The 19509-nt window shown below is 44.7% G+C and overlaps 1 long non-coding RNA gene across 1 annotated transcript in view; it reads right to left on the minus strand.

Annotated features, from left to right (window-relative positions):
• Positions 1-920: 920 nt before the first annotated feature.
• The window catches only part of LOC114087881 (uncharacterized), a 41598-nt gene continuing 23009 nt past the window's right edge, over positions 921-19509 (minus strand). The window contains exons 3-4 of the long non-coding RNA XR_003581918.2: positions 8748-8783; positions 921-1158 (exon numbers count right to left, since the gene is read on the minus strand). This is a non-coding gene — a long non-coding RNA (uncharacterized lncRNA). The remainder of the gene's footprint in view (positions 1159-8747; positions 8784-19509) is intronic.

Raw genomic sequence — 19509 nt, forward strand, 5'->3', positions numbered from 1 at the left:
AGCAACCAAAGTCCTATGGTTTTTTCAAGGAGTACAAGATGGGCCTGGGGAGGAAGGGAGGTGGAAATGGGGGCGGGGTAGGGGAGCTGGAGGAGGGAGGGGAAGGGGGAGGAGCAGCCTGTTACCATGGCTGGTTGAGTTTGAGTGTCAAGGGGAGTTTCTGTAGGTTCTGGCCTGGGAAATACAGGATGCCCTAAGCGTTGGGGGTGCTCTAAACGGCTTCTCTGTTCTGTAGGACATCAGTGGCCCCTGGTAGGAATGGGCGCGTGCGGGCCTCACGCTGACCTCAGGGGCAGGCCCAGGAGAGCTGAGCAGAGCCTACCTTTAGAGGTAACTAGGCAGGGCCCTGGGTTATAACTGGAGCCCCTGGAGGTGTTGATGGAGGCTCGAGCCCATCGAGAGCTATTTGTGAACTGGAGATTAGGAGAGCAGGCGCCTGCCTCCTGGATCTTGCTGGACTAGACACAGCTATTTTTAATATGGAGCGGGAGAGGCGCTGAGACCCGGACAAAGTGCAGAACCTGGGCTGGCTTCATCCCAAGCACTGATTTGTGAGAGGAGTTTAAAATCTGTCCACAGAGCAAGCAGATGGGTTTAGCTTCAGTGAAAACAAGCGATAAGGACAGGAGACTTTGTCCCAGGACTTGGGGATGAGAGGTCCCAGCATATCGTCACGAGCACAGAGGTCATGGCACCCTTGGTGTGACCCTCTCTGAGACTTTGTCTTGTGAGGGCTTCTAACCGAGCACTGGCAGGAGCATCTTCTATGATGCCCATAAGAGTGTGTCCTGTGCAAAACGGGACAAAAGAAGCAGCCTATAAATTGATATGGCAGCTTAGGAAGAGAAATAAATAGTCCATACTGTTCAAGAATCTTAAAATGATTTAAAAACAACAACAACAAAACCCCCCAAACAAAACAAAAACCAAACTGCCTGGTACAACCGGGCTGTTTTTGGAGGTGACAGGAACTGGGTTCTAGTGGCAGGGCTGGCTCCCTTGGTTTTGCTGTTGCTTGAGGATCTGGGCGTGGAGAGGGAGGAGGGGAGAGGTCACTGCATTTTCCTGAGAGGGTGGCTAGGCCATCACTGTGAAGGACTTCCTCACGCTCTCCAGGGTCAGTCCCTTCAAAGCTTGGCTCTGAAGGGTACGTACTATCTGAAAGACACAATTTGAGGAAACCTAGAGGGCGGATCCGAAGATGAGGAAACACCTGGGTGGCAGGTCCCTGATAAGGAAACAATCCCGAGTTACCACTGCAGCTGCTGCCTGCGTGACCTATGGCCAATCTGAGGGCCACCTGCTTTAACAGTCATCATCAAATAATAATAATATTAGGAAGATCAAAGAATCACTTATCACCTAATTAATTTACTTACCCACTGGTGAGTTGGCAGAGAAACAAGTCCAGGCAACAAAGAAGAGCAACCCATTTAGAAAATACAGAGAATGGCGTCCCAGAGAAAAGAAACTCACCAGAGAAGCAGACTTACCTGCACTCTCTCTGGTGTGCATATGGCCTCATTTAACTTCTATGGCAATTCAGTGAAGTTGGTGGGATGATTTCTACCATTTTGTAGATGAGAAAACTGAGGCTTGGGTAGGTTAACTTGAGTGAGATCACAGAGCCCAAGATGGAGAGCCCTGGGTTTGGAATCCCATCTGATTATCTTACATCTATACAATGGTCTATTGTCAGTCACAAAGGCACTTTCAGATATGAAATCTCCCTTGCTTCTCCAAACCACTTATTAAGGCAGAGATTATTCCCATTGACAGCCACAGAAGCTGAAGGTCATGGAGTTTAAATGACTTGTCCCGATCACAAGACGAGAGTGTGGTGAATGAAACTAAGTCCGCTTTGGGACTTTTCCCACACTGCCTCGTTTCCTGGTTTCAGGTACAATTCTCATAGAGTCAAGATTTTCGAGTCTCCAGTTTACTCATTCGTCTCTTCATTCAGACATTCAACTAATATTTGCTAAGTACCTACCACGAACAAAGCATCAAGGGGAGAGGAAAAAAAAAAGACTTAAGAAGCCCTTGTTAGTTGTGAGTAAGGGTGGGGTGGTGGGGGTGGTGGTGGTGGTATTATAATCTCCCCATCTCGTGTCCACTGTCACAATGGTCATGGAAGTTTTCTGACATCAGTGTGCTAACTGATGTGTTTTAGTCCATTAAATAGATGCACGTACTACTGGAAGGCTAAACCTTAAGAACTAGAGAATCACACACATTCCCTGGGCATCTTTCTCCTTAAAGCGGATGGAGTAATTCTGTAGTTCTGGTTGGACTTGTGGTAATACCTGAGTGGGGTACTTTCAATTCCTGAAGGCAGAGGGATGCGTGTCGGCCCAGGATCCCTCTGGCTGTCCCTATATGCACAGCCCCTCAGCTTAGTGGCATTCCCGTCTCCCCGACTCCCTGAAGACTCTATTGTGAGGGGCCCTCTGTAAACTGACTTCCTCCCCATAACTGATTTCACGGTCTAGCTACTTCCTGGACAGGACCAAACACTATCAGATGCCTAAACTTATACAGGCCAAAGTCAGTGTGTGTGCTGGACATGTCCCTCCTCACCCATCTGTAGAGGATCACACGTTAAAAAAAAAAAGATTTCTGACATGGAACCCCCATGGGGAAAACCTTGCTCCCAAAGTGACAAAAGTCACCGGAATATGTACAGGGAGGTAAGAAGCATTTAGAGACAAGGGGACATGGTTGTTTTCCCTGGAAAAGTTTCCATCTCTGTCCTGACGACCTGACATGCATTAAGTCTCTGGGTCCAGGTGTCAGGTGGAGAGAAACTAAGGAGATTCATAAGGCAAATGGAGAAGGTAAGGAATGCTGGGGGCAGGCTATTGAGGGAAGGGGTTGATTGAGGTGTTCATTCAGCTTTCCCTGCCTCCTGCTACTGTTCTTGTCTATGTGGATCCTGGGGCTCAGTAGTGGCTACACAGGCTCTTCCTGGTTGGGGATGGCCTCTGGGAGAGTAGAAGGTGGACAGGCAGATGATTCAGAGCATGGAAAGTCTCATGATAGCCTTGACCTTGGCCCACATGGCCTGAGGTTTGTTACCAAAAAACACCCCAGAGACAGAGAGTTAAAGAAAGGGAATTGCTCCCTGTGAAAGGCATTATCCTACAGTTTAGAAAGGCTCAGGATGAACCCTTTTACATTCTCTTTTTAAACACTGGTAAGTTCATTGTTTATGATTTAAGACCCAAACGTGGGCTGGGGGTGTAGCTCAGTGGTAGAGCACTTGCCAAACATGGCGAGGCCCTGGGTTTCACGCACAGCCACATGTATACACAAAACACAAACCTTTTTGTTATGTTTCATACTTTACTATTACTTCTGTGCATTTTATTGTTCAGTCTTGGGAACTTTTTCCTTCGGTCTGGCTTCCCCCTCCAATAGGATTGCTGGAGTTAGATGAAATACGGGACACCCACGTAAATTTTAATGTCAGATAAATAAAAAAGTAATCTTCGTTAACAGTAAATACAAATATAGTAGTATAACATGGCAATATGATTTTTACACTAAAATTTTATTTATTTGAAATGAAAATGTAACTGGGTGCTCTCCTGTATTTTACCTCAACTTCCAGTTGAAGTTCCTCTTAGGGCAAAGAGCTTTAAGGTTTATTATATTTTGTGTGAAGCAGTGTCATGATTTGTCTTTATGTAACTCTTCTCACTAAGTGTCCCCTTCCCATCTATTTCAGGAAATGGTGAGTGTCTGCTGGTTTATTGTCTCTTTAATTACATGGAGGTCCCTGTTCAGCATTTGGCTTCCTGTACAGGAATAAGCTAAGCATATCGCACAATTTCTCCCCGCGGCTGACTTATATATCCCCTCCCATCTTTTTGGTTGCCTTTCATCAAGTTTTTTCTTTTTGTGTTTTGTACCAGGAATTGAACCTGGGGGTGCTCTACCACTGAGCCATATCCCCAGCCCTTTTTATTTTTGAGACAGAATCTCACTGGGTTGCTTACAGCCTCACTAAGTTGCTGAGGCTGGCTTCAAACCCATAATCCTCCCGCCTCAGCCTCCCCAGCCGCTGGGATAACAGGCATGCCACATCCTGACTTCATCAGGTCTCTTGATAGAGACTTCTGGATGGATGGCATCCAACAGGACTGGCTGCTGGGGACAGGCTCTTATTTTTATTTTTTAAATGGCAGGTCTTGCTATTAAAAAATAACTGACTATAGAAAGAAAACATGACGTCACAAAATTATCAAAACATGGAAATGCTTTACAAACTTCCTATGCTATTTTCTGAGTGAGGTTTCCGTGGTTACGGAGCAAGGTGGTTGTCATTGTGGAACTGGAACGTGGGTGTGCCCGACTTGACCTCCTGGCCCTTCCCATTATATCACGGTGGACATTTACCAGTTGGATCTTATGGGATTCCAACCTGTTTAGAACTGCACGAGCAAGGGTCACATGGGGTTCAGCACTTTATCACAAAACTGGGAAACTGGGCATTGCCTACTTATATATTCATTTTCATAATATTGATTCTTTAAAATATTTTTTAGTCATAAGTGGACCTTTATTTAATTTATTTATTTGTATGTGGTGCTGAGAATTGAACCCAGGGCCTCACATGTGCCAGGCAAGTGCTCTACCACTGAGCCACAACCCCAGCCCCCATAATATTGATTCATCTGCACAAAATTTTTAGAATCAGCAATGAAAAGACAACTACATAATAATAACTACTGTTTCCTGGATGCCTTGTACCATATGCTGGGATGAAATCTGAACTTCCTTTAACTAATTCTTGTAACAATTCTGAGGTAGGTTCTTAGCCACCTTTTATAGATGAGGAAATGGAGATTTGGAGATATTAAGATCTCACAACTTCTGAGTCTAGGGGCTGAGATTTAGAAAAGCCCAATTAGGTGCAGCAGGTTTCATTGTATGCCAATCCTCCATAAAGTTCATTCCTGCTGTTGAGAGTAGTAATTCTTTTTTTTTCTTTTTTTTTTTTTTTGGTGTAGGGGGGGTTACTGGAGATTGACCTCAGAGGCACTCAACCACTGAGCCACATCCCCAGCCCTATTTTGTATTTTATTTAGAGATAGAGTCTTGCTATGTTGCTTAGTGCCTCACGATCCTCCTGTCTCAGCCTCCCAAGCCTCTGGGATTAGAGGTGTGCACCACCCACTAAGGGTAGTAATTCTACGCATCAGAAAAATCCCAGTGCTTTCTCTTCCCACCTTCCTTCTAAGCAGTTCCCACCCATCTTTATAAGACCCTTAAAAGATGAGAATGTGAGGGAAGCTTCAATTGAATCATCCTCGGAGTCTATTTAATCCTGTAGGCACCTGCAACTAAACAGCAATGCAACCATCTGAAGTCACAAATTCCCAGTCTTTCCTATGAACCTGTTCCTATCCGACTCTCCCTTCTCTTGGAGTCCTTTGGGACTTTGTATTGCCATTTTTATCATAAATACTGCAGAGGAAATCTGCTTTTTCATTTCTGCCCAGGTCTTGGGAGGATCATCTTCCATATAAAACAGAACATCTTACATTCCTGAGAACGCACAGCCTTGTTTTGACAACAGGCGGGAGGATGAGAGCCCTGCAGAGTGGGCTGCACCATAATCTTGGACTATCAAGGCAAACCCCTCTCTGAACAACACTGGTCATCTGTAGTCCCTGCTGGAGCCGGGCTTCTCAGAGAGTGTCAGTGGGGAGACACCTGGCTCTAATGACCTTCTGCCTTTTCGGAGGTGTGTCCCGAGGTTTTTTTGTCACACTGCCCGTGATCTTCTAACATAGCCGGGTCAAAGATTTGTGTGTTTCACTGAGTAGGTTGTGCACTTATCAACTACTATTAGGATTTCATAACCTTCCCCCTGAATGTTGTAATTAGAACACTCTTGCCTTCTTGAATTTTGATACATGATTTTTAAAAATTAAAACATTGAAATTGTGCAATTTTTCCCCTTGTGTGTTTGCATGGAGCTATAAAAAGGACTGGGGAGAGGGGTTTCTCTTGGTGCTTTTACTCACAATGCCTTCTTTTCCAGAAAGACCCGTTTAGCATCATTTTAGCAGCTGTTACAGATTTTCCCCTCAAAGAATTAAAAAGTGCTTATATCTCTGGGGCAGACATTGCTATCTATTTCATAGGCAAGGAGAGATTTTTTTGCCTGACATCGTAGTGATTCTGCTTTCCCACCAGATATAATACTTGTGTCATTATGCAATAAGAATATCTTCACAGATTTATTTAGTAAAAATTCTATTCAAAGATCCGGGTACTGATTAACACCGCTTGGCTGACTGAACAATGGGTGGAACCGGGCTTGATAAACCAAACAAGACCTTTGTCTTGTTTTGCTGGCTGCTCAAAATTGCCACCACCATAAAATCATTCAACCTCCAAGGAGAGGCCAGGATTCCCCACTTGTAGAGACCTGGGTTTTGTTTTCTGCTCCTGATGGATGGCTGAATACAAGTGGGGGCACTGATGAGCAAGACCTTGAGGGTGTGTGTGTTCGTGTGTGTGTGTGTGTGTGTGTGTGTGTTCCTGTGCACATGCTCACAAGTATACCACTTCCCATTGGGCTCTGAGCTGTAGAGGATGGGATGGTAAAGCAGCTGACTTACCAGCATGTCAGGGAAAGCCTGTATTGGGTTGTTTCTGCCCAGTTCTCGCCCTGAGGTAAGGTATCCATGGCCTCTTTTCCTCCTGCACAGGGCTGGGCCACTTTGCCCAGGTGTGTAAAACTGGGACTGAGGATGCTCCAGTAGTTTCCTGAAGGATTACTCTGCTGTCTGTAAGGGTGGCTAGAAAATACTTAATCTATGTGACTGAACTAGCAAAACACTATATTTGTCCTGGGAAAACTCCTGGGGTTCATCCCAGATTGGAGTCAGCGGTGCCACTTCTATTTCCTAAAAGTACTCAAATTTCTTAAAACCTTTTTTAAAAAAATTTTTTAATAAGCCAGGCATGGTGGTACATGCCTATAATCTCAGTGACTTGAGGGAGGTAAGGCAGGAGGATGGCAAGTTTGAGGCCAGCCTAAGCAATTTAGCATAATCCTGCCTCAAAATAAAAAAATAAAAATAAAAAGGACTGGGGATGTGGCTTGATGATAGAGCCCTGGGTTCAATCCTTGGGTAAACCCTCTCTCCCAAAAATTCCTCCACTGGGAGAACTTGCAAAGGTGTTACCAAAGCACTTTCTGTGCCTTTCGGCCACCCCCCGAGCTGGGTGTGCTGCCCTGGTCCCCAATATGGTTTTCAAGACATGAGAAGAAAGCATTAGGAAGCTATATAACAGTGATTCGAGGTCATCATGTCTAAATTTTATACTGGATTATTTTATATTTGGAGAAACTGTGAATGTTTAGTTTGGGGGAAAGAAACGGAAAGGGGAATCAGGCTTATCAACGTAATACCCAAAGAACTGGTCATGGAGGAAAAGAAATAGACCTCTTTAAACTATTCTTGAAGAGTGGAAGTTTCCAGAAAGAGAATCTGGTTCAACCTAAGAACTGTCTAAATATCATCCAACAATGGATGGAAAACTTTCCTGGAGGTACCGAGAAGGGACCCGTCTGAGCGGAGGATGGCAGGAGTGTTGCAATGTGAATTCCACAAGTAGGCACAAGGTCCAGCTGATGACCTCCAGGGTTCCTTCCAGCTCTAAGATTATCAGATTCTATATCGGTAATTTTCCATTTCCCTATTAAGAAGAAATTTTCCATGTGAACGGTTTTAGCATTTGATTAAGTCTGTGGGATAGTTTGTGCAGTTTGCTTTAGTGTGGGGCTTACTCCTTTGCCTGAGTGGCTTAACATGACATAAACACATCAGTGATATTTATTGGGCAGAGACATTGGAGTTTATACTTGGGCGGGAAGGTCCTGTTCCCTGGGGTCTGGCTTGGTGGGGCTTGGGGATCCATATCTAGCCTCACATCCAGTTTCTGAAATCCTCTACCACCAAAGGACTAGGCATTTGAATTACCCTGGTCTTGGGGAGTGGACTCAGTGTATGTCATCTGGAGCCAACTGTCGCTCTATGAATGACCACAGCACCGTGTCCCCCACTCAGAGCCCTGCCCCAGCTGATCATCCCAAGGAGTCTTCTGAATCGTTACCTCTCACATTGCCTCTCCCTGACTTGAGGACAGAGTAAACTTTCTTTGAAAAATAACGGACTCTCAACTACTCCTTCCATTAAGCTATTATAAAGAATAAACATTTCTATTTTAAAAAAGAGAGAAACTTCAACATCCATTAAATACCAGATTATAACCTCATCCAACTTTAACTTTTAAATGGAAAGTTCTTTTATTTAAAAATAGTCCACTTTTGGCCTTGAAGGTGGATAGCTTTTTGGTTGTTTTGGTTTTTTAGTTACTTGAAGGATACTCTTTCTCCCTCTCTTGGGTTAAGAATGTGTGGTAAGGAGAATTCTAGATGTTAGAAGTAAAATATTGACGATTTCAAAAGGAATAAGTGAACTCAGACCAAATGATGTCATGTTAGTGTTCCCTTTAGGAGAGTGGGATCAAGGATGTGGGATGGAAAGCCAGGGGCTGGGGGTGCTCCCATCCTTAGATCTCCAGGGGAGATGAACACTGGCTATTGGACCTCTGCAGCTAAGTTTCAGACTAAAAGCAATGAACAAAGGTGCGTGACATGATTAGTCACCCGAAAACTGAAGCCACCAGGAGGGCAGGGGGTGTGCTTGGTATAGAGCACTTACCTAGCAGGCACAAGTTCCTGGACTCAAGCCCTCGCTCTGCAAAAACAAAACAAAACCACCCTGAGATACTTTCATAAGCCCCAATAAATCTTAACCTGAAAACTTGAAATTTAAAAAGACTGACATAGTCAAGTGCCAAGGGTGTAAGAGTAGCTTGGAATGTTTACACAGGCCTGGTGGGTGTGTAAATTGGTACAATCACTGTGGGAAATTGTTTGGCAACATCTAGTAAAGTTACAGTTACCTCACCAGTCACACTTGTAGGTATATACCTAAGAGAATTGAGTTCATACATCTTCCAGAAATAAAAACTGTTTCTTGCAGCTTTATTCATAATAATACTGAACGTTTGTAGTCAACACAAATGTTTATAAGGGAATGGATAAATAGATAGTAGTATACTCATACAATGGAATGCTACACAGGAATGAAGAAGAACAAACCACCAAACAACCATACCACAATGTTTTTTGAAGGAAAGAAGCCACATGTGAAAGAGTATACACTCTATGATTCCATTTATGTAAAGTTCAAGAACAGGAAAATTAATTTATGATGACACTGACTAGTCATTACCTTGAGTAGAAAGGTAGTCACTGGGAGGTGGGGCAAGAGAAATGTTCTGTGCCTCAACTAGTAGGGTGACTTCATGGGCATATACATTAGCAAAATTCCATCAAGATGTTAACATAAGCTCTGTGCCCTTCAAAACCTTCATACTAACCAGGGCGTCTAACACATAGAAGACAGACTATAACAAGTGTTGGCAAGGATGAAGAGAATCTGGAGGCCTCATATAGGGCTGGTGGGGTTGTAAAGTGTTTTGTTTTTTGGGTACCAGGCATTGAAACCATGGGCATTCTACCACTGAGCCACATCCCTAGTTTTTCTTTCTTCTTTTGAGACAGAATCTTGCTAAATTGCTTAGAGCCTCGCTGAATTGCTGAGGCTGGTCTCAATCTTGGAATCCTCCTGCCTCAGCCTCCTGAACTGCTGGGATTACAAGCATGTACCACTATTCCTGGCCTTTTTTCCCTTTTTTTTTAAAAAAAAAAATTTATTTTACTTATTTATTTATTTTTGGTACCAGGGATTGAACTCAGGGGCACTCAACCACTGAGCCACATTCCCAGCCCTATTTTGTATTTTATTTAGAGACAGGGTCTCACTGAGTTGCTTAGTGCCTTGCTGTTGCTGAGGCTGGCTTTGAACTCGAGATCCTCCTGCCTCAGCATCCCTAGCTGCTGGGATTATAGGCATGTGCCACTGCACCCAGCTCCTTTTTTTTTTTTTTTTAAAGAATTTGGAAGTTCTTTATAAAGGTAAACATAGAGTTTCCATATGGCCAGTAATTCTATTCCTAGGTATGTATACCTAAGAGAATTGGTAACATATCCATACAGAAATCTTCATGAATGCTCATAGACATTTTATTCAACATAGGCCCCAAGGGTTAACAACTCAAATGTCCATCAACTGATAGAGGGAGAAACAAAATACAGATTATGGCCATAGAGTGGAATATTATTCAACAATAAAAAGGATAAGCCTTGAAAACATGCCAAGGGAAAGAGGCTCTTTAAAAGACCACATAGTGAATGACTCCATTTATATGAGACATCTAGGACAGTGGACCAAAGGCTGGGGGAGGAGGACACGGGAAGTGGCTGCTCATGAGTAGAGCATTTCTTTCTGGGGGATGAAAATACCCTTAACAATGGTGATGACTGCATGACTCTGTGAATATAGTAAAACCACGAGTTATACATTTTAAAAGTACCAATTTTATGGTATGTGATTATCTCAATAGAGTTGTTTATGAATAAAAGATTAGTACACACTGCTGTAGGCATTTATACCTCATTAAAAAAAAAATGAGCTGGGTGTGGTGGTGCATGCCTGTAATCCCAGTGGCTCAGAAGGCTGAGGCAGGAGGATCATAAGTTCAAAGTCTGCCTCAGCAACTTAGCAAGGCCTTTAGCAACTCAGTGAGACCCTGTCTCTAAATAAAATACAAAAGAGGGTTGGGGAGGTGGCTCAGTGGTTGAGTGCCCCTGAGTTCAATCCCCAGTGCCAAAAAAAAAAAAAAAAGAAAGAAAAGTAAAGAAAAAGAAAAAGACCGCCCCCCCCCCCCAAAAAAAAAAAAAAAAAAACCCACAAAAAAACAAAAAAGAGAATGAATGGTAAAGTTGAATTTCTCTACTGAAAAAACAAAACAGGGAAGGGGTATTGGTCGGGAAGAGAAAGAAGAGAACTGATATCTGCTTCTCAGTGTGCTGGATACTTTATGTACATTATTTCCTTTACTTACCAAAGAGTTCTCATTACATATATACTTCTAAAGAAAAGGAGGCAAGGCAATGGGTTTCTCCACTAATTTGAAGCTGGCACTTGAGGTCCAAAGCTGTTTCTCTTTCATTATCTTCTCTGCCTCTCAGATGCTCTCCCACTGGGGGTGGAGTTGACTTTGAGCCGACTTTGACTGGCATACTCATTTGGTAGAAGAGGACACTGAGACCCAGACATGTGAGGTGACTTATATAAGTTCCCACAGTCAGCATGTGGCAGAACTGGATTAAACCCTCTGCCCCAGTATAGAATTCTCTTGCTAATAGCTGATCTGGTTATCGAGGGCTCTGTGAAACCAACCTGCTTGGTCAGAGAGCAATCTAGAAGGGCTCGGTGCAGTGAGGATATGTCCACCTGGAGCACAGAGATCCCTCCTGGTATTCTTACCCAGAGCCTGCCTTGCACGGGTGCTGGCTTTAACCTTTTGTGTGGGAGCCAAGGTTTCTACCACCCAATGCCTGGATAAGTTAACGGTGGTGGGCAAACATTCACAGCTCTGAGAAGCAGGGAACTATATGCACATACCATAATAGGACAATGTCTTCGAACTAGAAAAATAAAAGGCAAGAAACCAAATGCTACTTAGAGCATACTGTTTATAAAGTAAAACTACAACCCCCTCCCATGCTATAATACCATCTGTCTTACAAGAATCTACACGTATACATCTAAAGGACATCTAACAACATGTTTGTGTAGTGACTTTTGGGGAGAGGAGCACACGGTCAGCATGGTGACGAGACAAGCCCATGAGTACCATTACCTCCATTCTTTAGCCCTGAGGCCCAGAAATAATTAATCAAAAATTAGCAGCATCAGATATTTTAGGGAGACAGATATTTTCTTTCTTTCTTCTACTGACAGAAGCCAGAGTTCCCCTGAAAGTGTTTACGTGTGAATCTATATTGAAGCCTTTGGAGGTAAGGAGTGAGAACTCCAAAGAGGGTGATTCCTGACCTGGGTCTGGCTGGGTGATGCCTGACCACACAGCTTGCTTTCCAAGGACAGCTCATGGCCATCTCCTCACTCTCCTACTCTGCCCTTGACATTCACTGACCACGGGCCTTCCTTAAGGTTATGACATGCTGTCTTCTTTGGGAAATGGGTGGGAACCAGGAATGGGAACATGACTTGGCCAAGGCAGGTGCTACAGGCCACAGTGTGTCCCCCAAGATTCATATTTTGAATCCTAACTCCCAGTACCTCAAAATGTGGCTGTATTTGGAGATAGGACCTTTAAAGTGCTGTTTGAGTTAAGATGAGGCTTTCGAGTGGGCTTGGATCCAATCTTACTAGTGTCCTTAGAGTGTTTTAGTCAGGTTTTGCATCACTGTGACCAAAATACCCAACCAGAACAACTTAGAGGAAGAAAAGTTTATTTTGGCTCAGAGTATCAGAGGTCTCAGTTCATAGACATCCAACTCCATTCCTCTGGGCCCACGGTGAAGGAGAACATCATGGCAGAGGGTACGGCAGAGGGACGCTGTCATCTCATGGCAGTAAGGAAGCAGAAGGTGAGAGAGGTGGGAAGGACCCTTCCAGGTTGTGCCCCCGTGACCCGCCTTCTCCAGCCATCCTCACCTGCCTACAGATATCACCCAGTCAGTCCATTCAAACCAGGATGGACTGATCAGCTTACAGCTTTCATAATCTAATCGTTTCATCTCTGAATATTCCTGCATTAGCAGGAGGTTTTGGGTGACATCTCATATCCAAACCGTAACAGTGTCCAAGGAAACTTGGACACCAAGAGACACTAGGGCTACAGGCACACAGATAAAAGACCATATGAGGACACAGCAAGAAGGTGGCCATCCACCAGCCAAAGAGAGAAGCCTCGGAAGAAACCAAGCCAACATCTTGATGGCGAACCTCTGGCTTCCAGAACTGTAAGACAAGAAGTTCCTCTTGTTGAAGCAACCCATCTTTGGGATTTGGTAATGGCAACCCTAGCAAACTAGGATTTAAGCACAAGTCTTTAATCCTGGGTCCCTGGTCAGAGAAGTTGTCCTGTGGGACTTATCTTTGTGAATAAAATTCCAGTGAAATTTTCTTATTAGACAACCCCATCTCTTGGGGGATGCTGAGTAAGGTCGGCCTCTGGGAAGAAGAGGAGTTCTATGCGCTCACTCCACTCCATCACCCTACTCCAGGCAGCGGTTAGGGGAGCTGTGGGCAGTCAGCTGACTGCCAGGCACCCTGCAGTTATCAGGCCCCAGGTGAGAGCATTCAGGTACCAGTGCCTCTCAACTGTCAAAAATTCCTTTATCGGTGCCAAAGGCCTGAGTAAATATGCACTGCTCCCTGTGGGCTTTCCTAATGATTGCTACTCAAACAAGGCCCATTGTAGGGGTTTGAAAGCACAGGTTCCTTCTGATACCAGACCAGAGATCATTGTTCCTATATCAAAGGACTAATGAAGGTCAACCAAGCTCAGGAATGGAGGGGCTGAATATGGGTCAATCCACGGGTTTCGGGGAGTCATGTTCAAACTGTTCACACTAGGAAAATGTCCCCAACAAGGAATGGAGAAAAAGGCCTGCTTCTTATACTCTCGAGTTTTAGCAGTGTTGAGGTAAAGGACAGTCTCATGTTCTTCATGTTACCCAACATCTTGCTTGTCAGTTCTCACCAGTATTCTAGAAACCAAGTTTTAATAGTAAAGGAGAATTGACATTGTATACCTGTGTGTTTGTGTTAATGGGGGGACCTTGTGGGGGTGGGTTTGAGGTGTATATATATGATGGGATTTGGGTGATGGAGGTAAAAATAGGCAGAACAGGGACTGGGGTTGTGGCTCAGGGGTAAAGTGCTCACCTAGCATGTATAAGGCACTGGATTCAACCCTCAGTACATAAGTAAAGTTATCATGTCTATATATATATATATTTAATAGGCAGGTCTATATATATATATATATATATATATATATATATATATATATATATTTAATAGGCAGAGCAGAAGGGAGAAGGACAATCCCAGCTTCTCAGGTTTTCCCAGAAGTTCTGAGAACCTACTGAAACTTGGACTCTTTCAACCAGCCTTTACTTCCTAAGAGCCTGCTGTGACGAAGCCTCTGTGTTGCTCATGGGCAATACTTTTCCGATACTATTCCAGTGCTGGTGTCTCTGAAATACCTGTTGAAGATGGCATCTCAGCTTACCTTGATTCAAGGGGTTTGCTTGCTTTTCATATTCGAGGCACTGTGGCTGGAGCCCAGTCAAACAGGCCTGGGTTCAAATTCTTAAAGCCTAAGACCTTGGCATCTTAATGCTTTCCCCAACCATAAAATGAGAAGAAAAATCTTGATTCCATAGGGCTGCTGAGAGGAATAAATGAAATGAGAAATATAAAATGCTCTATGCATGATGATGGGCATCCAAAAATATTAGTTTCTACCCAAATATTATCTGGGCCTTTGTGCCTTTCATTCATTCATTCTACAAATGTTTATCATTGGCAAATAGTGGCCCCTGTAGGTGTGCAACATGGTGGCTCAGATGTCTCTGCCCTCATGAAATTATAGTCTTATGGCTAAAAAACAAAGTAGAATCAGGTGTTAGGGATGTTGTGACATCCTGTTTTCTTAGCCTTGTTCTCTGATGTCTCCTCCACTGGCCATGTGGCTGGCTAGATGTGAACCTGGTGCTCAAGGGGATGTTGTTAGTTGAACCTTGAGAACAAGACATAGTGACTCAACGGGTTAATCTCCACCAGCAGCAAATGAAGGGCTGGGGAAGGGTTAAGGGAATCAAGCAGCTGTCACAACAATCATCATCATCTTCTATTTATGTGGGACTCTTCTCTTGCAAGCTAAGTACTTTGTGGACATTACTCAGTGAATTCTCACAGCTTGCTTCTGGGGCAGGGAGGAGGCCAAGATGATTAGAAATGAGGAAACAGGCTTGGCAGAGAGATAAGTGCCTTGTCTGAAGTCACACAGCCAGCAGAAGCACTAGACTCAGAATTGGGTTACCCAACGTGGCACCCATTGGCTCACACTGGGACCATAGGGCAATGAGGTCAGGATGCTGTGTGAGTGTGGGAGAGCCTTCCAAAGAGCCCTGATGCTTCCCAAATACGAGCTCTAATTCTGAACCTGTTTTGCCCAGGTTGTCCTAAGTGCTACATGTAGAGATAGTCCATTGTTGGTCTCTTCCGTGTCCTTTGATGATGTCCTTAGGATGTTAGTGGGATAGGACCTTACGGTTCCACTGATCTCCTTTCATCTGTTACTTGGCTTTTGCAGTTACCTGTATTCTGGAACTATTAAATAAAAAATTCCAGAAATAACCCTGACTTTAAAATTGTGAGCCGGGTGGGGTGATGTACGCCTGTAATCCCAGTAGCTCTGGAGGCTGACAGGAGGATCACGAGTTTGAGGTGAGCCTCAGCAACTTACGGAGGCCCTAAGCAACTTAGCAATATCCTGTCTCAAAATATAAAAGGAAGCTGGGCACAGTGGCATATGCCTGTAATCCCAAACGGCTTGGGTGGCTGAGACAAGAGGATCGAGAGTGCAAAGCCAGCCTCAGCAATGGTGAGGTGCTAAGTAACTCACTGAGACCCTGTCTCTAAATAAAAATACAAAATAGGACTGTTGAGTGCCCCTGAGTTCAATTCCCAGTAAATAATAATAATAATAATAATAATAATAATAATTGTGTACCGCAATGAGTGACATGATGAAAGCTCTCACTGTCCTGACCCTAAGTGAAGAAGGTGATCATCCTGCTATATCATCCGAAGGTCAACAGCAGCCTAGCACTACATCACAAGGACAAGGTCACTCACCTCCCTTCATCTCATGCATAGGCCATGCGTCATCTCACATCGTTATGAGAGAAAAGGCTACAACTGTAGAAGATCTTGGAGAGAGAGAGAGACCACATTCACATAACTTTGACTACAGTACTTTGTTATCATCTTTCCATTTTATCATTAGTTATTGTCGTCAACCTTGTACTGTGCCTAATTTACAAATTAAACTTCACCATAGGAATGTATGTTTGGGGGGAAATAGTATATATAGGGTTCTCTCCTCTGTGTGGTTTTGAGCATCCACTGGGGATCTTGGAATGTGTCTCCCATGGAAACGGGGACTACTGTAACTCAGCCCAACCCCTTCATGTTACCAATGAGGAAACAGAGGCTCAGAGAGATGAAACAACTCACTCAAGGTCACACAGATAGTAAGTGGCTGGGTCTATTACTCAGTGCTCTCAGCCGCCAGCCCCGGCCCTTTTCTCCTCCACCAGGAAGCTTCCTGGTAATGGCTCTGCTTCCTCAGCTCTGCTTTCCAAGGCTCTCAGTTCTTATCTGCTTCAATTCCTGATAGGATTCGGGACAGCCAAGCTTCCCATTCAACATTCCTTGGAATATCTTTGGGATATTTCTTAGAACACTGTCCACCTCCAGGGCTGTCTTGAGTACTAAGCACAGGATGGGGGCCTGGAGTAGGCAGTGGATCCTGGAGGTGGAGGATGGATGGAGGGATGGGTGGAGGGATGGATGGATGAATGGAGGGAGGGATGGAGGGAGGGATGGAGGGATGAATGGAGGGATGGATGGAGGGATGGATGAAGGGATGGAGGGAGAGATGGAGGGATGGAGGGAGGAATAGAGGGAGGGTTGAAGAGATGGAGGGATGGATGAAGGGATGGGTGGAGGGATGGATGGAGGGATAGATGAAGAGATGGATAGATGGATGAAGTGTTGGAGGGAGGGATGGAGAAAGGGATGGAGGGATGAATGGAGAGATGGAGGGATGGAGGGATGGATGGGAGCCAATAGCAGCTCCCTCTTTGCTTGTCTGCAACCTCAGCATTCTGAACTGCCTCTCTGGCACTCAGCACGTGGAGGATAGTTTCTGATGACAGTGACTTCTCCATTGTAGATAACATCTGTGTTAGTAAACTCTTTTACCTATCAAGTTGCCACTTACTTTAACCACATTGTCACACTGCTTCGGAGGCCTCTATGGGTTCCATCAACGATGGTGTCTTAGGCAAACCACAGCCTATGGCCTCTGTCCACCATGTAGCCTTATTTCCATTTCTCTCCCTCTCTAGCCACAGGGACCAGGGAGACAGACCCTGCTCTGCTTCTCCTTACATGATTCCCATGCTTGTGAACATGAGTAGATGTCTTAGATGAGAATTATTTAGTTTTTATTTTATGTCAAGTTTGTATTTTTCAATGTTGTTTCTTTCCCTGGGTCCTGGGAGCAGGGTTCCTGAACCTTGGTAGATCTCCCTGCCGTTGATACTACTGTTGCTGAGGTGGGGTGCCATGAAGATGTCTGCAAATAGACCCCATTTCTTTCCATTTCTTTGAGAGTCCAGCTGACCTGATCCTCACTGTGTTCAGGAGGCTGCTGTGCGGGCAGGAAGGGAGACAGGAAGGACCCCATAAGAAACTGCTGATTCTATGCTTGAGAGAAGTTCCTGGTGGCCAGAGAGTGATGCTAGCTGTCTCCTGCCATGGCTCTGGGATCCTGTAATCACCCTTGGAGGTCCTCCTGTCCCGTGGAGACAGGCAGAGCTGGCCAGTGGTGTGCACAGGCTGGCGTGGGGGTCTGGGAACAGGAAAGCAAGTGTGTCCCGCGTGCCCTTCCCAGTGGGAAGAAACCCAAGGTGGATCCCTGCTGCTGTTCTGGGCACTGCCTCCCCTGTGGGGTGATCTAGCACCTCTCCTCCCTGAGGCTTTAAGCACTCATGTTTATCTCCCCCATCTGCACACTCTGAGAAGTGCGGAAGAGACAGGTATTATTATCACCGTTTAGCAGATAGAGAAACTGGGGCGCAGAGCAGGTGCGGTGGATGGGTGGAGCTGAGACTGAGAACACAGGTCTGACCCCGGCTTGTAGGACATACTAATGACAAACTTCATGTAGCTTGACTGCAAGAAATTCAGATGGTCACCAAATTGGGAAAATAATTTTCCTTGCACGGGAGGGAAGGAGGTGGATATGTGGTGTTGGGATAGCCTGGGCTTTACGTCGTGATGGTGATGCTTGGGTTCTTTTTCCAGTTGGGTCGTGTGTGAGTACATGGCTGAAATATACAACCTTTATTTCTTTTCTGTATATCTTAAATATCACTCACTAAGTTAAAGTAATTCTGGTAATAAAAAAAGCATAAGATTATTGTTCAAAATGAAGGCAGGTTAACTTTTATTTCTGAGACCCTGACTATCTAGGATAAAAAGGATTGCATAGAGCAACAGAAAGGGTGGTGGGAACGGAGGGTGGCCAATTTGGCAGAGAATAGTTGCGGAATTTCTTATTATGAAGAAAAAAAAAATTTAATTGACCATTGTGCAATTATTTAAGGAAGGTCTACTACATGCTAAGTATTAGTTTAGACTCTGGGAAACACAATATGGTTCATGTTACCATAGCACTCTCTTTCCGCATTCTTTTTTGCCCCCTTGGGTACTGGGGATGGAACCCAGGGGCACTCTGCAATTGAGCTACATCCCCAACCCTTTTAATTTTGAGACAGGGTCTCCCTAAATTGTTGGAGTCTTGTTAAGTTGCTGAACCTGACCTCAAATTTGGGATCCTCCTGCCTCAGCCTCCCAAACTGCAGGGATTAAAGGCATGTGCCACCACACCCATATCATGGCCCTCTCATTCTTGTGAGAAACAGGTCAAGATAGGTCAGTTGTCTGTGAATACTGGGCTGAAGGCATGAAGAAGGGGTTTAAATAGAACTGTTGGGGGGAGAAGGACCTTTGGAGGAGAGGTTCCCCGGTGAACCCAAAGGCTCCTCTGGGTATCTCTCACCATACAAATGTGGGGACAGCATAGCTCACTCAGGAGGAATGAGATGAGGTGGGGACAGAGCTAATGAGATAGGCCTAAACCCCTACTAGGGTTCTGGTTCCACCCTAGGTGTGCCCGGGTCTGTGCATTATACTCTAATGAGGGGTTGGGCCAATAGTGATGTGTTCTTTTTTTTTTTTTTTTTTTTTAATGAGGTGCTGTTTTGCATAGATAAATAGTATGATTGTGATGTGGGAACCAAATGGCAGGTCATTATGCAAAGAGCAGCAGCAGAGGTGAGATTATGGATTATGAAACCAGTTCTGCTTCAGGCCTGCTGCCTGAGCGTGGGAACTAGGAGGTGACTGTCTCGGCCTCCACCTGGGCCAACACCATTGAGGCTGCTCTCCTGACAGCTGAGTGGGACAGGAAGTTGTCTTCTCCACTTTTTACCTGAACTTCATATCCCAGGCAGGGAAATTGGAAGGGGGAAGGCCAGCGGTTCCCCCTCCACTGACCCCACCTAGATACATACTCTGCTGTTGGTGGGACCAAAGCTCTACTCTTAATGTATATGGAAATGATTCCTGACTTATAAAATGAGAGCTGGGCTTCAGGTGCTACAGTAGATGAGTTCTGGAC

Source organism: Marmota flaviventris, chromosome 2 (genome assembly GCF_047511675.1).
Source record: "Marmota flaviventris isolate mMarFla1 chromosome 2, mMarFla1.hap1, whole genome shotgun sequence".
Lineage (NCBI taxonomy): Eukaryota > Metazoa > Chordata > Mammalia > Rodentia > Sciuridae > Marmota > Marmota flaviventris.